At 45.9% G+C, this 19,425-nt stretch overlaps 2 long non-coding RNA genes across 2 annotated transcripts in view; one reads left to right on the top strand and one right to left on the bottom strand.

Annotated features, from left to right (window-relative positions):
- Positions 1–4,782: 4,782 nt before the first annotated feature.
- Positions 4,783–19,425, bottom strand: part of LOC146760925 (uncharacterized) — a 43,864-nt gene continuing 29,221 nt past the window's right edge. Inside the window, exons 4-5 of the long non-coding RNA XR_014945071.1 lie at positions 6,245–6,408; positions 4,783–5,079 (exon numbers count right to left, since the gene is read on the bottom strand). This is a non-coding gene — a long non-coding RNA (uncharacterized LOC146760925). The remainder of the gene's footprint in view (positions 5,080–6,244; positions 6,409–19,425) is intronic.
- Positions 8,482–14,182, top strand: LOC146760926 (uncharacterized). The gene is made up of 2 exons (XR_014945072.1): positions 8,482–11,283; positions 11,561–14,182. It is a non-coding gene; the product is annotated as an uncharacterized LOC146760926 (long non-coding RNA).

The following is a 19,425-nucleotide window of genomic DNA, read 5'->3' as shown; positions in this document are numbered from 1 at the left end:
GCAATGGTATTGGGAGGATGATTGGACTAGATGATGTTGTAGGTCCCTTGTGAGGAAGGGATGCCATTCAGAGGGACCTTGACAGGCTTGAAAGGTGGGCCTGGGTGAACCTAATGAGGTTCAACATGGCAAAGTGCAAGGTTTTGTACCTGAGGCAGAAGAACCCCAAGCACCTGTACAGACTGGGAGGAGTGGTCCTTGAGAGCAGCTCAGCAGAGAAGGACATGGGGGTCCTGGTGGATGAAAACCTTAACATGAGCCAGCAGTGTGCTTTGGCAGCTCGGAAGGCAAATGGGATCCTAGGCCCCATCAGGAAAGGGGTGGCCAGCAGGGATAGAGAGGTGATTATCCCTCCCTACTCTGCTCTTGTGAGGCCCCATCTGGAGTACTGTGTCCAGGTGTGGAGCCCTCAGTACAAGAAAGACATAGAGCTGTTGGAAAAGGGTCCAGAGGAGAGCGACGAAGATGATCAGGGGACTGGAGCACCTCCCCTATGAGAACAGGCTGAGGGAGCTGGGCTTGTTCAGCCTGCAGAAAAGAAGGCTGCAGGGTGACCTCATTGCAGCTTTTCAGTACCTGAAGGGAACCTATAATTAGGAGGGAAGTAAACTCTTTGAAAAGGCTGATAATAGCAGGACAAGGGGAAATGGTTTTAAGTCGAAATAGGGAAGATTTAGGTTGGATGTTAGGGGGAACATCTTCACTATGAGAGTGGTGAGGCCCTGGAACAGGCTGCCCAGGGAGGTTGTGGATGCCCCATCCTGGGAGGTGTTCAGGGCCAGGTTGGATGGGGCCATGGGTAACCTGATCTAGTAAACATGGAAGTTTGGTGACCCTGCCAGGCAGGGGGGTTGGAGCTTCATGATCCTTGAGGTCCCTTCCAACCTGGGTCATTCTGTGATTCTGTAGGTCCTCTCCAACCTTGTGATTCTATCATCAGGAGCTCTGCATCAGGTAAACACATGCTCTGGAGACATTATACAACTGTTCATCCTTAGAAAGATCAAGGAGGCACTGACTTTTCAGAATGGAAGGAAGCACAGAGCACTCACCTCAACCTGCACACCTGTCAGGAGCTGCACTGTAGGCATGTGGGTAAACAAACACTGCCCAGTGCAAAGAATAACAAATACAAAAATGGGGATGGATTTATACCTTTGCATTCAAATGCCACAAGAAATTCAGCAGTTTCCTCTGACACTGAACATGACAGCACTGGAACAGGTTGCCCAAGGAGGTTGTGGATGCCCCATCCCTGGAGACACTCAAGGCCAGGCTGGATGTGGTTCTGGGCAGCCTGGTCTGGTGGTTGGCAGGGAGTTGAAACCAGATGAGCATTGTGGTCCTTTTCAATCCAGCCCATTCTATGATTCTATTTTCCTGTATGTTATTCTCTGTTTCTTTCCTCCACCAAGTTACTCATTCACACAAGACTCCCTTCAGACAGCTGTCTGGGCCTGCCCGCAGTGTACAGCTTTACAAACTTCTGCTTTAAAATAACAGCAGGAAAAACTGTTCCAAATAGTGATTAAAGTTTGTTTCAGCTTAACCAGTGATATCATCATTCTATCCTTAACACTTTAGCTTTTGTCATTGAGATGTCAGGAACCAGAAACCATAATTTCCATCTCACTTCATATTGTTCAGGCTCTGGTACAGCAAATAGTATATATGTGGTATTATCTTTAGACTTAAACATGACAACTTTTCTGTCTATGAGGTTTCTATACTTCAAATTCAGTATGCATCAACTGTACTTAGAATCATATCTTTCAGGGGATCCAGGACTTGGAGAATGATGGGAGATGTATTTCTCTTCAGGAGAAGACCACTTTCAGTGCTGTGCAGCAGGGCTGCCAAAGCAGGAAACAGTGCAAAGAGAGTAGCAGAGATGGTTGCTCTTTGGGGTTTAAGTAACACAAGCAGCAACCAGTGCTGATTTTAAATTGAGCCCTCCTGCCTAGGAGAAGAGCCCCAGTCCCATGGATGGACTCACTGAGATTCACCTCCCGACCAGAACCTTCCACCAAAGCCAATTGTGCTGTGGAGACGCATGGAGCTGTTTGGGTGATAAGAACTACTGGGCAACGATTCAGGATTGCAACTACTTAAAAACATACTTCCGCATTTCTATTGTGGAAAAATAGATTTTTCAGTTGAGGCGGGCTGAAGACATCCTGGCAAACAGCCCACCTTCCTCTGTGTCCTCCTCCCTCTGCCCCTTTCCTGCAGCTTAACAAACTAGATCTACCTTACCTGCTTTTGCCTTGTGCCATTGGCTCCTTCATGCTGTGAGTTGCCAGGCTGCATGCAGATTTGCAGGGAGAGTAAGAGTGTATAATGCCACAATGCAATGGAAAGCACAGCAATAATAGCAGGGTAGCAGCTTTTGCCTACATCAAACAAGGATATGTTCAAATGCAGCAATCATGAATGCAGAAACAAGAGGAAGGAAGCCAGTTACTCTTAGGAGGCCTCAGGTAGGCAGGAGCAGCAAGAGGTGCCCTCACCTCTACTACAAACCCTTATATGAGGTCTGGGAAGGAGTGGATTCTAGCTTAATCCCTTCCATCACTCAGGCACTTTGCATGCACCTGAGCTCCCCTGGGTTGGCCCTGCCTTTCCACCAGGTGCTCTATCACTGCTTCAGGTCATGACTTTGCATTTCTGCTGCAGAGCATGTCACAATGCAGTGCAGGAGGCGGGAGAACAACTTCCCTGCCATTGGAGTTTCCAGAGGTCTTTCTACACACTGCTCAGGGATCTACCTGCCCAACAAGCAGCACATTCCTTCCTGTGCCGTATTCAGAGCTTTGCCTCTCACTGACACTGTCAGTTGAAGCTGCTGGGAAAGCACTGTTTAAAAAAGATATAGCTTCGACAACCAGGAGAGTTCCGATGAACACTCACAACTTAACAATATTCTAAAACGCTGAAGTGCCAGGAAGAAATTCAGACTCAAGCAGCACACTCAGGTTCTTCCAGCCCAGGCAGAGGAGCGAGCAGTGTTGTCTGTGCTGCTGTTGTTTTCTGCAATGAGGGCTCAGTTCAGTCAACAGCATACAGAGAATCTTTGGATTTCAGGCTTACCCACAAATAAAGTATTTTGAGTCCTTTCCTAAGATTTTGAGAAATCAGTGGGGACACAGAGGGATTAACCTCTGTCCCAGAAGGCTGACAGAGCAGCCCTTGGAAATTTCATCACTTTGATCAAATGGGAAGACCACAGTCAGTGGTCAGTTCTGCTTTTCCCTCCCTGCAGCTTCCTTATTTGTGAGCAGCAGAATGCTTTACAACCTTTTTTCAGTGTAAACCACACTAAAGATCTGGACAGAGGTAAGCAGTGATACCATGATTTATTTTGGTTTTCTAATGGTAGAGACTGGCAGTGAGTCAGCAGCAGGGCTGGGAGCTGTGCTCCCCTTCTTCCTCTCTCATACTTAGACTCTGAGCTGTTTTCATGCACTTCTTATTGCAGATAAGTCCTGGTAAGAAAATAAATCCATTTGGATATTTCAGATTTCTTCTCTCTCGGTTGGACCCAGAGGCTGCTTGTCCAATAATCACGTAGGATTCTTCTGCCAGACAGTACAGCTGGGTCAGACGTGTGCCTGGCATCACCCATCCCTCACCCCATCCCTCCTTGCCCTCCCAGCAGTGGGGCACACAGAGCCCAGCAGGCTGCCTCCCCCGACACTGCTCAGGGCAGGGGATACAGCTATGCTGCCCAGCTGAGGCAAACTGAGTGCTCTGAGCTCAGCTGTTCTCTGGCACTCCTGCTTCCCACACCATGCTGTATTTCAGAGATGTCCTATGCTCAGTTTGATATATTTTTACATTCTGTTTTCCCCTTCTCTCAATAGCACATACTGGGGTCACTTACATCTGTGAATCTTTGTTAAAAGGTGAAGTTTAAGATATTTATTAAGGACAGTCACCATAGAGATAGCTTTGGTCTGTCAACCAAACCCTACTGAGGGTTTTGCCTTTCATTTCAGAGAGTCAAATTCAATGCATGAGGACAAGAGAAATAAATGACAATGGATGTGATTCTGTGCTATAGAAACCAACACACTCTTGGCCTGACTGCAGCAAGAGCAGATCTGGCCAGGGGTGGGCTGGGTGCTGGGGAGACCTGACCCAGCAAAACACTTCTCATTTTCAAATATATGAATAATCCCAGTGAAATCTAGGAAATACTTATATACTTCACATCTTTACTTAAGTGCTTTGCTGGACCAATACCAGCGTGATTATTTATGAAGTGCCATGAAATGTGTCATACCCCAAGAAAATACTTTTTTCTGATAACATCCTTTGGCTCGGAACTGTAACTACTCAGAAAAGCAGCAAATAACATTCTTCAGAAAGGCAGGGGACATTCCATTAAGCATCATCTCTCTAGATATAAGATTTACAGTTGTTCCTTTGTTTTGTTCCATGAACAAGAACCAGGTGATCATCAGGAGCACAAACCCACAGCTGCTGAGAGCTCAAGTGATATCGCAGTGCAGAGGAGATGCCAGGAGCAGAATCAATCTCTTTTCTTACCATTACTCTCAAGTGAAGTCAGGCAGACAGCACACAGTTCAGCAGTTCTCTTCCAATTCCTCCCTCTTACCTGAGGTGAGCTGTAGGCATAACCCAGCAGCCAGCTCCTTACAGCACTGCTGCTCTGTGCCTTGCTGCCAGGTGAGTGCCCGCTGTGTGCTGCAGTGCAGGATGCCTCACCGGTGTGCCACAGATGCTGAAATAATGAAGCCCTCTCCAACCACAGCAGCCTGCACAGGAAAACTAAAAACTGTTTTTAATTCAAAATGATACATTCAAAGAGCGCCTACGGCATAAACTGCATATCCCTCTCCACAGTTCAGGACTGGGTGATCTTTAAGGTCCCTTCCAATGCAGCCATCCTGTGATACCTTGGTTCCATGGTACTCTGCCTGGTGCAGATGCTGCTGTATTTGCCCAAGGCTGTTTGGGGTGAGAGCTTCTGTTTGTCTGTACTTGAACTTGTTGATGTTTTCAGTCAGTTGTGACTGGGAGCAGAGGATTCAGCAGTAATGAGAGCCTTGCAATCTGAGGGGAAAGAAATGTGCAGTCAGGTGAAAGACCTTCCACGTGCCCCTGCATGCTGTTGCTGAGGGAACTGCAGTGCACGTGGAGGGCTGAGGGGATGCAGAGAGCTGTGGAAGTAGTGGGGTCACAGCCCTCTCTGGCAGACAGCATGGAGGAGCAGCCTGCAGGGCTCTGTGCCATCCCCCACAGCTTCCTCTTCAATTTTGGGTGCTTCTGCTACCCTCAGATTGCTCAGTGATACACAGAACTCTCACATTTCTTAACATTTTAATAATGAAGCTATTTGTGGACTGCAAGCTCTGCCCTGGCTCCTCAGATGGATAAGAGCTCACGTGGGTGCATTAAAGGGCCTTAAAAATCATTGTTGCAGATGGGTGCAGGAAGTGATTTCATTTCCATTCGTTTTACTTCTGAAAGGTAACAATGCCTTGCAGCTATTTTTTGTTCAATATGTTCCATCCTTCCAACTTAGGGCCATAGGCTGCTCAACTGCCCCCACACCCCTCCTTGCCATCCCACCCTCACACTGTTTGCACTCAGGAAAGCTCACTCACACCTTCTGGAATGGCTCTTTCCTGAAGTGAAGGGCTGAGGAGGCAGCAAAGAGGAATAGCTGCAGCCATCTGAAATGTTCTTCTTTTCCTTGCCCACATTCATCCTCATCACCTCCAAAGAACTGTCAGCATATTTTCCTTCTCTTACAAATTGGAGACAGATTTCCAGAAGAGCCTGTGTGTACTGCAATGAAATGGCTGAAGTGCTCGGTCCATTTAATCAAAGGCAATGTCGGTGGCACTGAGAACTCTGAGAAACTTCATCCCTAGTGACACACACGTTTGTAACTTATATTGCGCTTTACACGGTTGTGTTTTTGGCAGTTTCAATTTACTCAGGAGGTAATATATGAAGTTCTGACTTCTAAGTTACCGTATGAAATGTGGTCCATGTCAGCAATGCTGACAGATCAGGTTTCCCAGCCTTGGGTAAGGCTGCTTCCATTGCTGGATATGGATTGAAACCCATGGTGAGATACTAAGGCTGATAGAGACCTACTGGTCCCACTGCAGCCCACAGGGGCAGGGCAGCTGCTTGCAGCAGCCCACATTTGTTTCATCCAGGCTTCATTACATAGCAGACATTCTGTTGCAGTTGCTTATTCGCATACCCTGAAGATCCCAAGGAAGCACCAGGCCGTCATCTTTTATCCAAAGTTTCAGGTGTTGTCAGTCTTTGCCCCATCCCAACGGGCACAGTTCTTCCTCAGCATGTCCCAGAGGCTGTTTGATGTTCTTATTCCCAGCACTGCTATTTAGAGACCCTGTAACATACCTAAATATTAGAGAGGAAAAACATGTTATGGTTCAGCTGAGAGTGCGGCTGAGGAACTTAAATTGTATTGATTGCAGTCTGAGCTGTTGTAGGAAGGTAACCGCCCATTAGAAACTGCAATAAAACCACATGTCTGTATCACGTTGTTACAATACATGTTACAGCAGTGATTGCACTGATGTAGTGCAATGTTTTACCCTTTACATGGATGAGAATAATTTAAGGAAGACTCTCAGAGGCTGAATGGGTTTGTGCTCACTGTGTGTTATCCTGCGGGACAAAAGCTGAAACTGTACTGTCAAAGCCACCCATTTTGGAGCTGATTACTGTTCATCATATGATGTTCTGGTTACTTTCATAAACTGTCATTGCAGGTTCATTTGAAGAGTCTTTTGGTGCTTGTAAACCATTAGCAGATGTCCCATCTTTATGAAACACTGAGGAATTGGCAGCTTTGCTAATAAAAAGAAGAAAGAGGGAACACAGTTGTTGTTACTGTAGCTCCTATTAAAGAAGAAAAGCCCTCAGTGCTAACATGTATTTGTAATCTGTTGTTTCTCAGCCCTTGCCACTCCCCCCCCCCCCCCCCATCCCTCTCTCCTCCTGAGGAATTTGGTTTTTTGGCCATCCAAGCCCTGCTCTGAGAGCAGAGGATAGGAATGCTATCTCTGTCCACTTGGGTCCTATTCCCATCACAAAGAGCTCTTTCCTCCCGCAGCCTTTGTGTCCACCCCTTCTGAGAGCCTTCCTCGCTGTCAACCTTACCCTACAGTCACCATATTTCTGGCCCCAGCCTCTGGTTGGCAGTTGCATCCCTTGTAGATTCAACATGTTTCTGCTTTTTTCTCACTGAACTGAGACCTTTTCCTGCTCCTTTGCACCTGGAAGCCAAGCACCAGGTACTACTTTTGGTGCCTGCTCTCCCCTCCCTCCCATCGTGGAGTCCCCCGCAGTCCCTGCCATGGTGGGCTGAATGGGGAGGGGGGGTGGGGGGGTTGCTGAGCCACAGCTGTGCAGTTCTTCCAGCTCCTGAAGGGCTAAGCTTTGTTTATATGAAAGAATTCTGTTTGGTATTTTTATTCTGTCTAGATACAGTTGTAACCTTTCAGCAATAAGTTGATGCAGCCTCATGTTCCAAGTTGCGGAGAGCCAGCCTGAAACGATCTCTGCTCTTGTTTGTGCCAAACAGGCAACTATCACTGAGCTCAGAGCCACAAAACGGCTGCTGGATGCTTTTCCTTGCAGGTCAGCCCAGGCACACAATGAGGCGTATCAGCACACACTCGACATCTCTTTCAAGCTGGTACATTCTGTGATGCCCTGCAGCACACACTCCTCAGTGTCCATCAGCGCTGCTGCAGGGGCTGCTGGCTGTGTTATGGATGTGGTGTTAGTTATGTGCATTCAGAAAAGAATGAATGCTGTTTGTAAATCTGCAGCAGAAGTGAAACCCAACGACTACGTGGGACAAAACAAAGCCGAAAAGGAAGGTGGATTTCCCTCATGTCAGGATCTCTGTCAGCTGTCTGACAAACCCGTTAGTACCGTGCTCAGGGAAGTCAAGAGATTCAGCCAACAATTTTGTGCATCCCTCTCTTTACTAGCGCTGATCATACTCTCATCAAGGGTATTTGCTTTCCTGCTCCATTAGACAGAGTCCTAAACTTGATTAGCAAAGCAAAATAAAGTAGAAACAAACCAATTGAGCAGTCCATTTCAAATTGATTACCGCTGTTCATGCTCTGCCTCACAGCTGATCTCTGCATACCTCCAGTCTGTGCTGTGTGCTGAATGTGATTTCAGCTGAATTGTTCTTCACCTGGTACTCAAAGAAAAAAGTTTTCAGCTTTTTCAGGTGGGGAGGAGCAAGTTTAGAACAACTGCAGTAAGTGTACGCCCAGGGACCACAGTAAAGCAATTGCAGCTGATTTTTCCCTGATTTCCATGGCTACCACAGGAAAAGGCAAATGGCTCTACATTTTTGGCAGCTGAAAAACAGATAAATGAGCAGGCTGCTCCTCCTTCCTTTCTTTCCTTCTTTCTGTGGTTAGTCCTTCCTTTGCATTCTGATCTCCCCACAGCACTGCAGTAGGACTGTAAGCCCTGCACAGCCCCAACATCTTCAGGACACTGCACTTCCCTTAGGACAGATGGCCCCGTGTGGCTGCCCCATCACTGCCCCATACCTGCACAGTTCCCACTCAGATGCTTTTGTCTCATGGGCACAGATGTGGGACCATCCCCATGGGTACTCAGTGGAGCTCGTAATATTCCCCAGCCCAGACATGTAGCTGTCATGAGTCAGAACTCCAGATTTATCTGAATGAGGAAATTCATCTGAACAAAGAAGGATGAGGCTGATTTAAATACAAGCAACCCTGTTAGGCCTGAAAACATAAACACATCTTGGAGATAATGAGCCATGAGCCAATAAAGAATGAAACTTGAATTAGCTGTTCCCAGTCTCTGGTGTGACCGGTGTGCAAACAAAGGGCAAAGAACAGGAAGGGAACTCTGGGCAAGGTACTGCTGTTCCATTAGCCTCTGAGCTTTGAGATCAGTCTCAGCCCTCCAAACTTTCTGGCAGAATTCACCCAGTCCTGAAGAATCTGAGACAGAGTCAGGGTCTGTAGCTGCCCAGGTAAGGAAGATTCCAAAGCAAAACAAAATAGCCTCTGCTTCCTCCCCATGACTATGTGCTACGTGTAGTATTTCGACATCATTGCAAACCGCCTGTGAGAAAACTGGGGCCGAACATCAGCACCAGCCCCAGTAGTGCTGGCCAGCGTGTGTGCTCAGGCCTGGACTAGGTAAGTGGTATGAAGCAGCTTTATTGCTGAGGAAATTAAGTCTTGAGGATGAGGTCGGTAGGAAAGGGAAAAGAATAGAACTTACTTACTTCCTCTGTCATCTGATCTCAGTAGAGATTAAACCACACAGCTTATGCTAAACAGGATCTGAGCTACTTCTTGTTCCATAGAAATTCCAGGAAGAGTTTGCATAAACCATCTGAGCAGTTCCTTGCTCTATGGGATGCACAACTTCTGGAGTGAGACCAAACAGCCTCAGAGGGCTGTCAGCTTGCTGATGTTAATTCAGAAGAAACCATCCTATATAATGCAACAAGGCCAACTGTCTAACATTTTTAAAATCAGCAATGGTCAGAACTGATATATCTTTAGGTTAGATTTAACATTTTTTCTTCTTTTTTTACTTATCTATTGCAAAAATTATCCCTCATCATGATCATAGATAGGGGTGTTTGTTCTATTAGAGCTCCTCCACCTTCTTTGCATCACAAGTGTGCAACTTAACAAAGCTCAGGGGTCACGGAGAGCTTTTCCTGTGCATTTCAATCTCCCAGTGGGCTGGGAAGTTGTGTAACCTCCTGTAGGGCTCTCTCTCACTGATTTCTAACCTGAAATGCTTTTCTTCTGAAGCTGAGGATCACCTGCCCTGCAATGTGCTCTATTTAGTGGGCACAGACAGGTGGCACAGTGTAGCAGAAGGAATCTCAGCAATAAACAGAGAAGGTAGGCAAGCTAGGCAGTGCATTGCCCTGCACCAGTGCTGCTTTGTAGCTTCCAGTCCATGAGCAGTGAGAACTTGCCTTGGAGTCATGCACTGCTATGTGTGTGCAATGAAAGGACTCTCCACAGCCAGGTAGCGAGCACTGCCTGTGCAGTACCCTGTAGTGTGCTACTTCTGGCTCCATGATCCCAATGTATTTTGTATTCCTTGCACTTGGAACACTTCTAGAGGAAAAAACAGAAAGATCAAATAGTTAGTTCATTTCACTCATAGTTTTGTTTCAACTTCCTATGTATTTTTGCACTGAGTGCTGTCAGTAGGCAGCTCCTGCTGTCTGCTGAAAGGGCTTGGTGGCTATCCTTCGCCTGCCAAAGGAAATAGCCTGGCAGCATCTTTCTGTGCTTCTTTCTAAGTAAACAGTTTTCATTTATTTTTATATTTATCTCGAAGTTTTCTGCAGATGCTTGTTGGCCCTTGGGAAGGCATGTTTCTTGCTCTCCTGCAGACTTTCTCTCCTAATTGATTTTAAAGGTGCCGGACTTGGCTGCTGAAGAGCACAGAGCAAAGTCTTCCCAGAGTGCGACTCTCCCTCTGAGTTACACAGTGTATCGCTTCATAGGGTTAGTTTTGAACTGTGCTGACTTTCAACACAAGAGAAATATTCCCCTTGCTTGCTGGAGTACTCCTTTTTTTTCCACAAGGTGAAGGAACCACACGGCTCAAAAATATGAAGATGCTGTGAGAAGCAAGAGTTGGGTTACAGGCTGCAAGCTGGCTGAGGCTGAATTTGGCCCTATGAGCAGCTCCTTTCTGAGCATTTGCACACAAAAATTAACTGATACCAAATTTCCTGGTGATTCTTAGCTAACACTGGGATCTGCAGACCTGCAGCAGGTTTCAGCAGTTGGGGAAGTGGAAAGCAATCCTGTGTCATTCCCCTCCCTTCCTTGTATCTCAGCCACTCCTATTTTTCGCATTTGCAACACATTTTATATCTTTCCAGCTGTGTCTCCTCGCACCTTTTAATTGCAGAGAACTATGAAAACAAGCTCCAGTTAGCCTGAAAAGCTCCTTGTAAGGTCATTGAGTGTTATGGTCCTTCGTCCATCTGTAGTGAAGTTCTCTGCTTTCTCAGTGCTCACGTAAATGTCAGTGTCAGAGCCAAGGCTGAAGCTCAGAAATCCTCAGCTCCCAGTCCTGGGATTTGACCTAGCTCCTCTCACAGCAATCTCCCCCTTGCAGCTTGGGACAGACAGACTGCACCACCCATTCCTGCACAAATCAGAAACAAGCAGGGGACTTTAACCCCTCCCTGTCCGCACTGCTTCAAGGAAAATGCTGCAGGTAAGCCATGCCTCAGAGGTGGGGAGCATGAACTATTCTTGTTTAACTTCGCATGTCCTGGAGTGAGCATCCTTATTTGCACTGGGGGAGTGTGTAATTATTCTCCCTATAAACAAAGAATTTAATACACCAGGGGGAATTTACTTAACTTGGGCTATGGCAGATTTATAGTTTTTAAATGGAAAGCTAGAAGGTTGTTGGCACTTGGGGAATCCTGGTTTGTTATTTCATAATCACATATTTATGGTTCCCACAGCACATTGTTTTTGTCTTGCAGTTCATTTATTGCAGGTCTATTAAGCTGTCACCGCTCAGCTTTGAGGCACTGTAATGTGATTCTATTCATTTTGTGATTGTACTTTCATTCTTCCGGGACTGTTTGGATGGAGATCAATATCAGCGCCTTGGGGAATATAGAAGGAGCGCATTCTGCCCTACGAAGCAGGCACAGAAAAAGCAAAGGCTGTGAGTGAGCCATTGACAGAGGTACACACTCCTCAGCAGAGGGCTCAGGTGCTGCCTTCTGGAGTGCACTTGCTGATAAACGGGATCCCATCTGTCAGGAACACTCAAGCAGTCATTCTTGTTGGCAACCAAGATTGAAGTAGGTGGTTGATATCTGCCTCCCTAGGATGAAAAACTAAAAAAGAAACAAAAAAGGGAAACTTTTTTGTACTTCTCTTCCAGGACAGGATTTTGCTGTTTGTTCTTGTCCTGAACTTTTTCTCTTCCTGATGGATGATCACATTCTTCATTTCATAAAAGGATCTGCCTGGTTGTTCCTGAGAAGATGGAAGTGACCCAAAGCCCCAAACTGGGCTGCCTGCAAAAGCATCTGAGAGTAAGGGTGCTTTGCTTCACAGAGTGTTGTGCTTGTGCAATGATGAAACAAAAGCTGGAGTCTGGGAGTTCTTCCAGCATCAGTTCTCCACGTGGGCAGTGAAGGTGCCTTGTGATAGCCGTGTCTCCTGACAAGGGAGAGCAGATGGGGACACAGTGATGCTGGAAAGACCACGTGGTTCCTGTAGTGCTTGTGGGACTCCCTTCACTTCCAGAGGAGCTGCTGGTGAGAAGAAGCTGTTTGTCTCTTGGCTTCTGGATCAGGACCTGAGCCCTCAGTTTCCAACTGAACCCTAGACATGCTGCAGAGCCTTATGAGACCTGAGCAGCCCTCACACCTGCTGACAGCTGGACTGCTGCTCAAGCACCATGGGCTCCCATCTGTGCTGCCAGCACATGTACGGATCCATGCCTCTACCTCCTCCCTCCAACTATTTTTTTGCTCTTTCCTTCCAAACTTGCATGTTTTTTCGTGCTGCTGATTTACCACTCCCTGCCTTTGAGCTCTGTTTTCTCCCTCTCAATTTGCATCGCGGTCTTGGGTGTCTTTGAAGCTTTGCCAGGACATCAGCCCCAGAATGCAGTACTTTCACATCACACCACCAGTCTGTGTTCAAGAAGACATTTTCTTGTCCATTCTTTCCCTGCACACTCTGCCATTCCCAATCACTACATCAAGCCCAGTCCAAGGGCTGAGCACCAGCAGGTCTCTGGCAGTTCCCAACATAATTCTCCCATTATGAGCTCATTGCTCATTAGATCCTACATATCTGCCTGCCATTTGGATGTGAATTTTCCCTCCTCCCCTGCTGCTCAAGTGTCTCTGCTGCCTTCCAGTTCTCTCTGCAAAGGCTCCATCTCCTGCTCACCCTCCAAGTGCTGTCTGGCTGCTGCTGTCCAAACCTCATTCTCATTTCTCCTTTCTCACAACAGGCATGCCCTCAGCTTTACACACTTTGCTTACAAGTTCACCTCCCTCTATCCATTTTCTCTTGCTTGTTTGTAACCCAAATCTCTTCCTCACTCTAGTGATGCATCCTCCCTCAGAACAGATGTATCTACATGTGTACACCAGAGGTACATACATTTGTAAGTAATGATTAAATCCACCTATATTTTTTTCTTAGAATCAGACCCCACAGGCACAGTCTTAAAATGCCCATTCATTAAGGAGGAAAGCCTGGTTATGTGTGTACCCTGTGAGTTAGAAGTTCTTTAACTCATACTGCTGGAGAGAGCATGTCATTCAAATAGCAAATAAAATTTTGCCAGAGCAGCTGCCCTCTTCACACAGCATTGGTTTTTGCTGTAGGTAGAAGGAAGTTCAGACTTCAAGTTCTTTGACTAGTATGAATATATTTCATTATTTGATTTGTGCCTTCTCCAAAGTCAACACAATCCAGTACTGTTCTACATCCAAACAATCATACTCAGTTCAGCCTTAGCATTTGGACAAATTAACGATGGCACTGGCAGACATTTGCCCAGAGGAAGTTTATGGGTTACAAACTGCCACTGAACTATGAAGGCCAACCAGCCACAGCTTGGAAGGCAATTTTCCTTTGTGGCAGCTGTGCTCATAATTGTGCTGACAGAATCAGCTTTGAGGCCAAGAGAAGAATGTGGACAAAGAAGTCTCAAAGAAGAGCAACAAGGAACTGCTGGTGGACAGATGTCATGGTTTAATAATTTTGTAATTTTGCTATCAGTATTCCACATCATAACATCATATAAAGCATGAATAATCTTACCGAATGTGCAACTTACAGAAGAAGACTACATCTCCCAGAGAACATCACGGTCAGAGATAAGTCACGGGACCTGGACACTATATTATCTCTCTTGCAGGCTGGACTGACATCTTTCAAGTTCTGGCGTTCAGGAGAGCCTGTGGGACCCTTCGCCGTCTTGCCTGGAGTTTTACAGTAGGCCTCTCGGTTTTGGGACTCATTCTCTCTCCTATTTTACTTGATTTGTTAGCTTAATTTCAATTATATTGTATTATATTGTGTTATCCTGTATTTCAATATAGTATTTAGTAAATAAGTGTGCCTCCTTAGATCGTTGCCGCTGTTTTCTTTGCTAATTAACTTTTTCCTTCCTTTTGGGCTAGCAGCCCTGTGGGGCCCACGCCCCCCCCTGTCACGGTAGATTTTCAGTTAACCCATGACAACAGAGAAGCCCACGGGATGCTCAGAGACAGGAACAGCGCCTCTCCTAAAGACATGGGCTGATAGCTGCAGGATGGGGGAAAGGTTTTAAGCTAGAAGAGTGGAGTTTTAGGTTGGATGTTAGGAGGAAAATATTTACTCAGGGCAGAAGACCTTGGCACTGCTGCCCAGAGCTGTGGTGCCCCATCCCTGGAGGTGCCTGAGGCTGTGGGTGGACCCTAGGCAGCCTGAGCTTTTGGACATCCATCCCATGAAAGGCTGGGAGGGTCCTTCCAACAAACTATGCTATGATTCTATAATTCTGTGATGGCCATGTTATAGACCAGGTATCTGAACAGTGTCCTGGGTAGAAGAAACATTAGCGTTCTAAAAGCATGACAGAAATTTGGAAGTCTTCTCCTACTTTCTCCTGGCAGAGCAATTCTCTCCATAGTGGTCAGCAGCAGCACTCACAGACAGACCAAATCATGCATGGAGCAGAGAGGTCATGGAGCTGGTTTTGCAGGACCCTGCCAAGGCCCAGCAAACCATCTCCAAGTCACGCATGCACCAGAGTGTTTTCATGTACTTTCCTGCTCAACATTTCTGCTCTTGCTCTCATCTGTCACAGATGAACATGAGTTTACTTGGCTTCTCCTTTCCAAGTCTCAGAGGAGACTCCTCACAGACATAATAAAATAAGCACAAGTTTGTGAAGCCATTATTTGTAATAATAAAACCCCAAGGCAGCTTCATAACCCTTACATAAGGGTTTGCATAAGCTCTCATCAGCTTACCCAAAGACTGATCACCTCAGTTCAGTGTGTCCCGTGCTGACTTACATATCCCAAACAGCTCTGCACTCATAACATGGACACAGACATATACTTTCAGCCAAAAAAGCATTTTGACATTCTCCTTAGAAGAAGAGTCTTGCTCCATATTTTATGAGTACACTCGAAAGCTTTTTTTTTCCTTCTTTCATTTGAGCAGAGATCATTTGCAAAGCAGATGCTCAGTCCAGGCATTTGTTCCTTATGCTTACGGATCTAACATCAGGACATGAATTAAAAGTTCTACTCCAGATGAATGTTTTGTGCAAGTAACTACATCTTTCATTGCAATACTTCTGGAGATCAAGGAGAAAAATCAGTCTGCTTAATCTGGAAGATACAACCACAGCTTTCCATCACACTACCACAGATGAGACACCATAACCTGCTAGAATCCATCCTGAACCAGTTACGCATCACCTAGAAGATACCATCAGGACACCGTGAATGCAAGAAATGCTGTTCTTCTAAGAGAGCTGCCTGAAGTTGGAGACACACAGCACAAGTCTCCATGGTTTGCAAATTAAATATTAGAACCCAACAGCAGTTCAGTTACTGTGCTTTCCCACTGTAAGGCACCAAGGGTATATTTTCTCAAAGTGATGATGAGCAAAACAGAAGACCGAATGGATTTGCAATGACAGAGGCTCATCCCCATCTGTGCAGTTGTGTTGATCTGAAAGGTGCATTTCTGATATCTGTTTGGCTAGGTGACATGCAGGATTTCTCACCACAGGCTAATGCCAGTCCTGAGTTTGTGTCATTATCTCCACCAGATTAAAGAGATTTGGGTTTCAGGTGAAAGAATTCTTTCATCTAAGCAGATAACAGAGCCCACTGAAAGCTGCATCTTTCATAAGTATTTGTATTACTGTGAAACAAGTGTGCTGCAACTCTTGGCGTGTTGCAGCAGATGCTCATAAACACTCACTTGCTTTAAGGTTTGGGTCCAGATAGATGCCACCAGACTTCTAGACATGGAAGTTTCCTAAAACATACTTTTTTCCCCAAATGACCACAAGTTGGCATGCTGATGACTGGTCCTTGAAAGAATGACTAATTCTTTGCATCCATGCTTCCTTTCTTCCTGTCCTCAGCACAGTAATCATTAGAATCTATATGTCCTGTCACCAGTTTGTATGGCACAGGTCAGGTGTGATGCTTGGCCCTCAAAAGGAGGTCTTTGCTCTAAGGGGGTTGAATAGCACAGTAAATGACCTCACATCTAAGTCATTATCTTACATCACGCCAGGAAGAAATTCAAGGCAGCCCAAGATTTTAGAGCACTTACAGTGACTGACCCTCAAGCAGGGTGATGCTCAGCTGTGTTCACAATGGAGCAGTCACAATGTTGCAATAAACCCCTCAGCCACAGAAAGGAGAGCCCTCAGCATCTCTGTCTTGTCTGCTCACTGCTCCCAAAGCCAAGGGCAGCTCTCTGAGCTCAGGCTGAGCTGCATACATTCCTTCTTTGGAAGCAAATTACAAACCTGCTGTGCTGCCCCAAACTCAGAAACCAGGTGAAATAAAATGAGTTTGAAAACAGCTAATATTGTAAAGGGGCCTCAAAGGGGTGATTTTGTCTCAAAAGAAATTCCAGCTTAGACATTATATCAAATTTAGGCAGCCAAGGTGCAACTGCTCTTGAATGAGGACAGCGTTTGAAGGCAGACCTCGAGTGTGAGCTGTATTACTTAGGGATGACCCTGCAGGAGATCCCTCTTCTGGGGATGAACAGATGCTGGGACTGTCTGAGACTGATACTGCAGCACATTTTATCAGCCTTAAATAAATCTAAAGCGCAACTGGGAAAAAAAAAAATAATCTTTCCAACAGTTTTTTTCTTCACATCTTCTGCTCTTTTTTTTCCTGCAATTACAGGAGATTGAGCTAATGTACTGAGACTAAGCTTCAAATGGTTTCAGAAGTGACCTAGGGGCAGAATCCTGTGCTTACATAGCAACTGAAGTCTGGCAGATGACTCATTCCCTCCCAGGGAATCACCTGGGGAGGGCTCTTTTGTTTCTCCCTTTAATACCTCTGTCTGCTCGTTGGGGGGGGGGGGGGGAGGGGGATGGAAAGAGAAACAAACCAAACCAAACCGAGAAGCTAACAAACCCAAAACATCCAAGTTAATGGATAAGTTAGAACGCTACACTCTTCAGGAAGGTCAGAAAAGCAAACAAACAAAAGGAAACTCCAAATTCCCGTGTTTTATTTATTTTGTTTGTTTGTTTTGCATCCAATAAAAAAGAAAAAGAGCAAAGTTCTTCATTGGGGTTCTAAATCGGCCCTCAGCTTGCAGATGTACTTCCTCATAAGAACAAACAGCCATTTCTCAGAGCAAATCTAACATTCATTGCTAGGGAAAAAGGAGAGATCACCAGGAAAAGTGGAAGCTGTTCCTCCTCACAAATAGCCAGCTAGGTTGGACTGTAAGCATTGTGGGTAGGGTCCCCCAAACAGGTTTGGATACCCCCAGGTTGGGGAGCATTTACAAGCACAATAATAGCAATAGAGCTAATGATCATGGAACAAAGCAAACAACTGAGGTGCCTTGACTGGAATGGGAAAGTTCAACCAGATGATGTGCTCACCTGCAGAACCAGCACCACCATCAGCACGAGTCTGTGTAGATGCTGCTTGACTTGAGGATTTCAGTGACTGTTTCCTTGGGCTGGGTCAACCTGGCTTGCCCAGCACTAGACTCAAACATGTCCAAAGGGATGCGCAGGTCAGACAAGGTGCCTCATAGTTAGACAGATGCTGAGTGGTGGAGCTTCTTTTCCTATTAGGCTGCAGTATCTCCATCAGGTTTCTTGCATGTGCCAGGTGCTTTTTCCATTGAGATTGAAACAAGTGACCCAGGTCAGAGGCAGAGCCAGGTGAGAGCTCAGCAATGTCCACCTTCCAAATGTGGCACCATGACATGTGCTTCATTCTGACTGTGTGTAATGAGTTGCTTTGGGCTCTCCAGTTGTCATCCAGCAGACAGACTGAAGATTACCCCTTATTATTCCAGCACATTTCTCTGTCTGGGTTATGGTTTCTTTTTAGTGTGAATACAGGAACTGTTCTGCTTGGATGTGCATAAAAGATAACAATCCTTTCTGATATTTACAGAGTTTAAAACTATTTCTTTGTGCTTGAAAAAATGAAGAGATGCTATTGAAATTCTGCTCAAGAATCCAATTAAATAGAGGAAATAGCCAACATTGTGTGAATAACTGGGAGTGCTTAGCAATTACTGAGGTGATTTTTCAGCATTCTGAGGCTTAATTCACTCTAGAAGTTTTTCTGTGAGATCTGGACTTTCTGAAGAGACATTCTTGTGCCTGCAAATCAGCACTGCTGGTGCTGCACACTGTCCTTGGCCTTCATCCCACCCAGACTGGGATTTTCTCTGTGTCTCATCAATGGATGGGCAATTAAGAGGGTCAGCAATCTGCAAACAGAGGATACGCTGAGGTCTTAGAACAGAACTGGTAACACAATGCAGGCAGAGAATCTCTGCAGGAGGCAGGATCTGTAGCTGCCGTTGACACTGTGCCTCATGCTGCACGCTGCCTGATCAGTTAAAGCAGTACCTGTTTTCTGAATGTGTGCTTATCTTTATCAATTACTCAGTCAACCAGGAAACATTTCAGGGCTTTCTAACAAGATGAGTCATTTCTTGCACCTCACAAGCTTAAGTTCTTAAAATTCACCGAGCTTAGATACAATATGCATTTATTTTCTGTGCAGTTACATTAGAAATCAAGATTTAAAAAAGTACCGAAACAGGAAAAACAAAATACCTTGTCACAGCCTTCTGCAAGCCAAATGTTGAGGCTGGCAGCTGGATGGGATGAGCCAGGGCCAGGCTGAACTAGATAAGCCACACTTGCAGCACGTGGATATTGCAGAAAGGCACACTTCCCAGCATGCTCCAACAGCACCGCGGACTCAAGAGGTGAAGAAGCATTCAGGGAAGAACAACTATCAAGCTGCCTGTAAATAGCCATTTTCCTTTAATTAATGGCAAACAAAGACCATTCTTAGTACTGTTAGAGAGTACCTGCTCATTGGCAGCTCACAGGTAGCTGGGCAAATACCAGCAGGAGAAACAGCAGCAGAATCACCCTCTTTTCAGCTTTCTAGAAGAGCAACAGCAGCCATGACCTGCACTTTGTGCTCTAAGAATTGTACCAGCTGAACCTCCATAGCTCATTTCCCAGCTGGTCAGCTTCATGTCCAGCTTCTGCTCCAGGTGTTGTTCTGCCCACTGGGAGCTCTATCTGCTGCTCCCAGTGCTGCTGGAGAGAGGGCTGCCCTTGGAG

Source organism: Coturnix japonica, chromosome 4 (genome assembly GCF_054131305.1).
Source record: "Coturnix japonica strain WE chromosome 4, WE-NBRP24, whole genome shotgun sequence".
Classification (NCBI taxonomy): Eukaryota; Metazoa; Chordata; class Aves; order Galliformes; family Phasianidae; genus Coturnix; species Coturnix japonica.
This window is presented reverse-complemented; position numbering and strand designations above follow the sequence as displayed.